The sequence below is a fragment of the Macaca thibetana genome, chromosome 4, assembly GCF_024542745.1.
Source record: "Macaca thibetana thibetana isolate TM-01 chromosome 4, ASM2454274v1, whole genome shotgun sequence".
NCBI classification, from domain to species: Eukaryota; Metazoa; Chordata; class Mammalia; order Primates; family Cercopithecidae; genus Macaca; species Macaca thibetana.
The window spans coordinates 37698822-37706171 of record NC_065581.1 but is presented as its reverse complement, the minus strand read 5'-3'; positions in this window follow the sequence as shown (position 1 = coordinate 37706171).

Below are 7350 nucleotides of genomic sequence, written 5' to 3'. Positions count from 1 at the left end.
TTTAAAATCTGTTGTATAATGATAGCCTTTAAAGTAGAATTTGCTGTAGAGCCTATTATGAGGGAGACATTTCAAATTATTGCCTCTTTTATTCTAAACCATGGAAAAAGGACCTAACAAATGATGTCTTTCTAGAAGAGTGAAGGCCTATTGTCAATGTTCTCTTTAATTCATGATGTGGGTTAAGAGGAGTTTTGACTGGTTATGAGGCAATATATGTACCACTAAAGTTTGTTACCTACTTGGGCCTTCATCTTTTATCTATTGAAGTATAAGGTTATTCATGTTTAAGGCTGGTTGCAAAATCCTTCACAAATAAAAGTATACCCTATAAGTGCATATAATAGACCCCCTTTTAATTTCTATTGTTCATAGAGGCATAAACAAGGAAAAAATATTCAAAGATAAGAGTCTTGTGATAGTAGAAGTTTTGATCTATGATCTTGGAAAAGCTCTTCACATCAAGGATGCCATCTTCTTCTGGGGAGAAACTTTTCTGGTTAGTTTTACCTTAAGGGTTCCAATGGGTGTACAGTTCCAGGAGTGTGGAGGGACCCTCCTCAGTTGTGAGATTATGAACCCAAGGTTTAAAGCTCCAAAGTTTTGCTGTAGTGTGGATGGCAAGGACAGTCTTTCTCTTTCTCTGGTGTTCTCAGACGATCCAATCTGCAGGTTCTAGATTGTGAAGGGATTGTCCTCAGTGAATCATAAAAAGTTTTCTTTGCCTGGTGAAAATACACTATAATCTACATCAGCCCTGTTGCATGGGAAAGCTTTTATACAACCAGAAAACATGCATTGAAAATGACAATTGAATGAAATCCCTTTATAAATGTTTAAATGGCCCATCAGGTAGCCAAATGCATCTAAAGCTTTGATTGTCTTTCCAGGAATATGGAACCAAACACTGGATTTAAACTATTTCTGCAATGTATAAGTCACCACATCAATATATTAAATTTGGATTATTTTATCTTTTCCAGAACCTTTAATAAAAGCTTTAAGGACTCAAGAAGGACAAGGTGGCTGTCCTGGTTCTTCATGAGTCCATGCTTAACACTGGACTTATGTCCTCTTGAATACCAGTTGTTTCTCCAATTTAGGTGTATAGCACTGATAAGTAATGGGTTATCATAGGTAATTTGACTTAGATCATGGAGTTCATTCAAATTGTATATTTAAACAATTTTAGTATTGGCTGATTTAGCACGATAATCTAGAGCTTGATTTTGAAAGGTCTGTTAAATACCAAAGGTTTAAAACACTGGATATTACAAAATAGAATCTTAGGTTACCGGCCAGGCGTGGTGCCTCACGCCTGTAATCCCAGCACTTTGGGAGCCCGAGGCGGGCGGATCACGAGGTCAGGAGATCGAGACCATCCTGGCTAACACGGTGAAACCCCGTCTCTCCTAAAAATACAAAAAAATTAGCCAGGCATGGTGGCGGGCGCCTGTAGTCCCAGCTACTTGGGAGGCTGAGGCAGGAGACTGGCGTGAACCCAGGAGGCAGAGCTTGCAGTGAGCCGAGATTGCGCCACTGCACTCCAGCCTGGGCGACAGAGTGAGACTCCATCTCAAAAAAAAAAAAAAAAAAAAAAAAAAATCTTAGGTTACCATAAGTCATTCATTTAGCCAAAATGATAACCTAAAAATAGGAAGGAGACTTAGCTTTCCAAACAAGATCCAATGAGGATAGCATGAGGCCAACTGACTGTCTCCTTTCTTTCCTTCCCCCACCAATATTTTTTTTTGTAGTTTACTTAAAAGGTAAACAAAAACCTTTCATTATCTTTTAATATTAAATAAAAATCCTTTCTAAAAGAGAAAACCAAATTTTATGTTTCCTTTAGTGTATTTTTAATGTTAAAGCTAGTTTTTAATAACATTTTATAAATCTATTCAGTTTTAGTTAGTTTGACCATAAGGTAAGATTTTTATAAACCTTTTATAATCCTGTACTATTTTTTTTCTCAGAGCAGAAAAATCTTCTAAGAAAACTCTCTTGTGCTTTTATTCCAATGTCCAATTTATGGAAAAAAAACCTGAATAATGCCATTTTAACTTTAGCCAATATGTTCACACATAGAATCCTTATAATTAATTTTTTTTTTTTTTTTTTTTTTTTTTTTTTTTTGAGATGGAGTTTCGCTCTTGTTGCCCAAGCTGGAGTGCAATGGCGTGATCTTGGCTCGTTGCATCCTCCGCCTCCTGGGTTCAAGTGATTCTCCTGCTTCAGCCTCCCCAGTAGCTGGGATTACAGGTGTGCAATACCACACCTGGCTAATTTTTTGTATTTTTAGTAGAAACAGCATTTCACCATGTTAGCCAGGCTGGTCTTGAACTCCTGACCTCAGGTGATCCGCCCGCCTCGGCCTCCCAAAGTGCTGGGATCAGAGGCATGAGTCACTGTGCCCGGCCTCTGTAATTAATTTTTATAAACCTTCCACAACTTGTTCAAACCTTTAGCTTTATTTAATTTAAAACAATCCTTTAACCCTCCAACCTAGGCAAAAATTTACATTCCTATATTTTCTTATAATCTCTTACAAAAAACACATTTCATTCTCCTTATACACCTTGCATGTAAACCTATTTTTTCAGTAGTCTCAATTACATATTACAATGTTAACTCTTAGCAACTTTTACTTTTGGCGAAAACCTTGGTAAGTAAGGGATTTTAATTATGTACTCGGTGTGGAGCCCAGGACCCAGACAGAAATGCAGATAAAGGTCCGACTTTTTCCAGCATCTAACTCCAGGTGTCCCAGGCCTTAACTAGCTGTGAAGCAGGCAGGCTGTACAGTTAAGAGTCATGGTGACATTTTATGAAGCATTTAGGAAGCCTAATCACCTTTAAATTGTACAACATTTCTGGCATAAATTCCTTTTCATCAATTATTTCACAAGTTACACAAACTATGTATGACATGTTTAGACTTTCTGACTTGCCCTAAACATCCCTTTTTTTAAACAACTAGTCATTTTACTTTAGGACAAGAATTTACCATACAACATCCTTTCTTATATAAAACCTGTTTTCTTTATATTCTTTGTATAACTAGGGGGCATGGCTAATTCCATATATCCCCAGGCCTTATTTAGAATTTAACGTCTCCAAAATAAGTCGAACGATTTTCAAAAGTCAAAGCAGTTTATGACCTTAAAGCATATAGCAAAGCTAATATCTGACCTGCATAATTTAGACAAAATGTCTTTATTTTATCAATAATATTTAAAACTGTTTTTATTTCCCAAAGATTACTAAAGTTACATGAACTAAAAGGCATTACAGTTTTTGCTTTCAAAATATTTAAGTGCTTCTTTTTTGTTTAAGCCAATTAATTAGAGCTCTTTTATATGAACATTACACACAACACATATATAGCTAGACAGACAGACAGAAGAAGATTACTATAGTAGTTTTAAGATTTTTCATTTGCCAGTTTTTAAGTTTCTTAATTGGGTAGTGGTTTTATGGTGGAGTCCTTGGAAGAACAGGGCCAGGAAAAGGGTTTCTGGTGCCTCCTGTTTTTCCCATGGATTCCAGGCCATTAGAGCCTGAATATCCACTTTTAGTTAACCTGACTTTTAACCATAGCACTCTTTAATAAAGTCCTTTTAAAATTTCTTTTTTTTTTTTGAGACGGAGTCTCGCTCTGTGGCCCAGGCTGGAGTGCAGTGGCCGGATCTCAGCTCACTGCAAGCTCCGCCTCCCGGGTTCACGCCATTCTCCTGCCTCAGCCTCCTGAGTAGCTGGGACTACGGACGCCCGCCACCTCGCCCGGCTAATTTTTTTGTATTTTTTAATAGAGACGGGGTTTCACCATGTTAGCCAGGATGGTCTCGATCTCCTGACCTCGTGATCTGCCCGTCTCGGCCTCCCAAAGTGCTGGGATTACAGGCTTGAGCCACCGCGCCTGGCCTTAAAATTTCTTATTACTGATTTTACTCAGGCCAAATGGTTGATATTTCTGGCTTTTGAACTTTACCAAAGGTAACCTCCTAGGTGCTCAAGGAAGGAAAATTTAAGATAGTCTGTGGAGGAGAAAAGACTAGACAAGGTTATGCAGATATTAAACCAGAAAGGACTTACTTCCTAAGCAGGGAATGAAACTGGAACTGCCAGTGTGAAAGGTCAGTGAGCCACAGCACAGAGCAGTCTCTACTGCCCTTCCCAGAAGGAGTCTAGAGTAGTTGATTTTGAGCTTGCAGAGGCTTTAATTTTTAGAGCTAACTATGCATAAACCGTAAAATTCCTGTTCCCTGGGAAGTGGAGACCAAGAGAAAGTACTGCCATGTGGTTACAAGGTCAAGGTCCCAAGGACATAAAACAAGATGGAGACCCCATCCAGTTTTTTTGTTTGTTTGTTTCAGGGACCTGCCGGAAAGTTTGTTATTGACCAGCGAGCTTATGGGGTCCTAAGCCCATGTTTTATCCTAAGGTACCCCTTGACCCAGAAAAACAAATTCATAGCACAAATACATCAGTTTAAGACTAGTCTGAGAATTTTTTTCACGTTACTCAAAACCTTACAGAAGAGATAGGTAAATAAACAGTGATTGTTACCATTCATTCAACCATTTGCACAGAGAGAGAGAAGCCAAAAATCCGGTAAGAAATTCTTATCCTTTTGCCGGCATGCCAGGCTTCTGGGTTCCCTTTCCCTCAGTGGCCCCAGTGTCCCAACTTGCTACACCATCGCACTGGGGGCCAAGCCGCATCATAAAGGAAAAAAAATTTTTTTTTCTGACCAGAGCAAAATACATGTGATAAAACATAGACATCAGCCACTCTGCTTAGCACCCAGTATCATACTGGCAAGGTTTATATTTGCCTTCAGATGGGCCCCATCATCTTTAATCCAGTCTCTGACTAGGGGTTTCAACACGTGGTCTCTGGGCAAGCTGGTTGCCCTGAGTAATAGAAAAGATAAAAAAGGGAAAGGAAAGAGAGATCCGAGAGGAAGCTTACCTGTGATCCCCAGGTGCTGTGAGAGATCGATGGACACAAGTGGGTCCTGCAGGTACCTTGCATCTTCACTCAGTGCTCCTGGCGGTCGCTAGAAGCTCCACTTTGGATCCCACTCCTGACACCATCTGATAAAAGAAAAACTTTGGCCAAATTAAGTTTAAAGGAGTTTAATTGAGCAATGAATGATTCGCAAATCGGGCAACTCCCAGAATCACAGCAGACTCACAGAGACACCAGGGGTGACTCGTGATCAGAATAAATTTACAGACAAAAAGATAAAGTAAGGTACAGCAATCGGAAGTGAGGTACAGAAACAGCGAGATTGGTTAAAGCTCAGTGTTTGCCTTATTTGAACATAGTTTGAACATTCAGCAGTCTATGAGTTATTGAAGTATGGCCGCTGGGATTGGCCAACATTCAGCTATTGTTACAGGTATATACTATTAAGTTAGGTTTTCAAATTTGTCTGACTATAAAGCTAGGTTACAGTTCATCCACAAGGACTCAAATATAGAAGGACAGAGCCCTTCTCAGGCCATATTTAGTTTTCTTTAACAGTGTGACAGACTGTACTAAGCACTTTCAATTCATGGAGCCACTTCATCAACTCTATGGCATAAATAGCCCCATAACATCCTCATACAAACAAAACTGAAGTTTATGGAGAGGTTAACTCGCTCAAGATTTTACAGATAAGGAGTGGAAGGATCAGCATTTGAACCTAGACTCCTTATTCTGCCCTGTGTGTAGCGCCAAAGCTCTTAACTGCTTTCTACAAGAAATCTGCAAACAAAATACTACTGGGTTCAGACTAATGCTATAGCTACAGAGGTAGTGTGACAGTGATGTAAATGTATGAAACCAATGAAACAGAATAGAGAGACCAAAACCAGAAAACACATACATGGACACTTGATTTATGACAAAGAGGTGAAATAGAGGAGTGAGGAAAGGATAATGCTTTCAATCAATGGTGATGGGTCAATTGTATATCCATATAGAAAAAAATGAAACTTGGCTCCTACCTCATACCATACACCAGAATAAGTTCTAGATGCATTGCAGATCTATATGATAAAAACAAGGCCAGGCACCGTGGCTCATGCCTGTAATCCCAGCACTTTGGGAGGCCGAGACGGTCAGATCACGTGGTCAGGAGATCGAGACCATCCTGGCTAACACAGTGAAACCCCATCTCTACTAAATATATAAAAATTAGCCAGTCGCAGTGGCGGGTGCCTGTAGTCGCAGCTACACGGGAGGCTGAGGCAGGAGAATGGCTTGAACCTGGGAGGCGGAGCTTGCAGTGAGTGGAGATCACGCCACTGCACTCCAGCCTGGGGGACAGAGTGAGACTCCGTCTCAAAACAAAACAAAACAAAACGGAATTATAAAGCTATAATATTGAGATGTGCAATAATGTCTGTCCAACACTGAGATGTTCTGCAAGAGAGAAAATGCATATGTTGGACTACATTAAAATTAGAAACTTTCCAGTGTTATATTCTGTCCAGGATACATAAGGAACTTTACAAATAAGAAAACATAGCCAAATAGAAAAATAGGTAGAAGATTTGAACACAAAAAGATATCACAAAGAGGATATCTAAATGGCACACATATGGAAAAATAATTCAACTTCATTAGTCATTAGTTGTTAGTGAAATTACTACTGAGATATTGTTGTAGAGGCTTCAGGATTCCTTAAACGAAAAAGACTGGCAATACTAAGAGTTGGCTCAGAAGCAGAGCAACAGCAATTCTCACAGGCTGCTGGTGCATACATAAATTGCTACAGCCACTGGCCGGGCGTGGTGGCTCATGCCTGTAATCCCAGCACTTTGGGAGGCCGAGGTGGGCAGATCACAAGGTCAAGAGATCGAGACCATCCTGGCCAACATGGTGAAACCCTGTCTCTAGTAAAAATACAAAAGTTAGCTGGATGTGGTGGCGTGTGCCTATAGTCCCAGCTACTTGGGAGGCTGAGGCAGGAGAATCGCTTGAACCCAGGAGGTGGAGGTTGCAGTGAGCCGAGATCGTGCCACTGCACTCCAGCCTGGCGACAGAGTGAGACTGTGTCTAAAAAAAAAAAAAATTGCTACAGTCACTTTGGAACAGTCTAGTGTTAACTACTAAATTATACATGTTACCTATGACCCAGCAATTCTGCTTCTAGGTATATACTCCCAAAAATTCATGCACAAGTGCACTAAGATACATACACAAATATCCATCACAGCACCATTATACATTGTGGTATGTTTGTACAACAGAATACTACACAGCAAGGAAAAATGAAAAATGGCCACTACATACAACATGAATACATCTCACAAACATATTGCTAAGGAAAGGAAGCCAGGCACAAAAAAATAC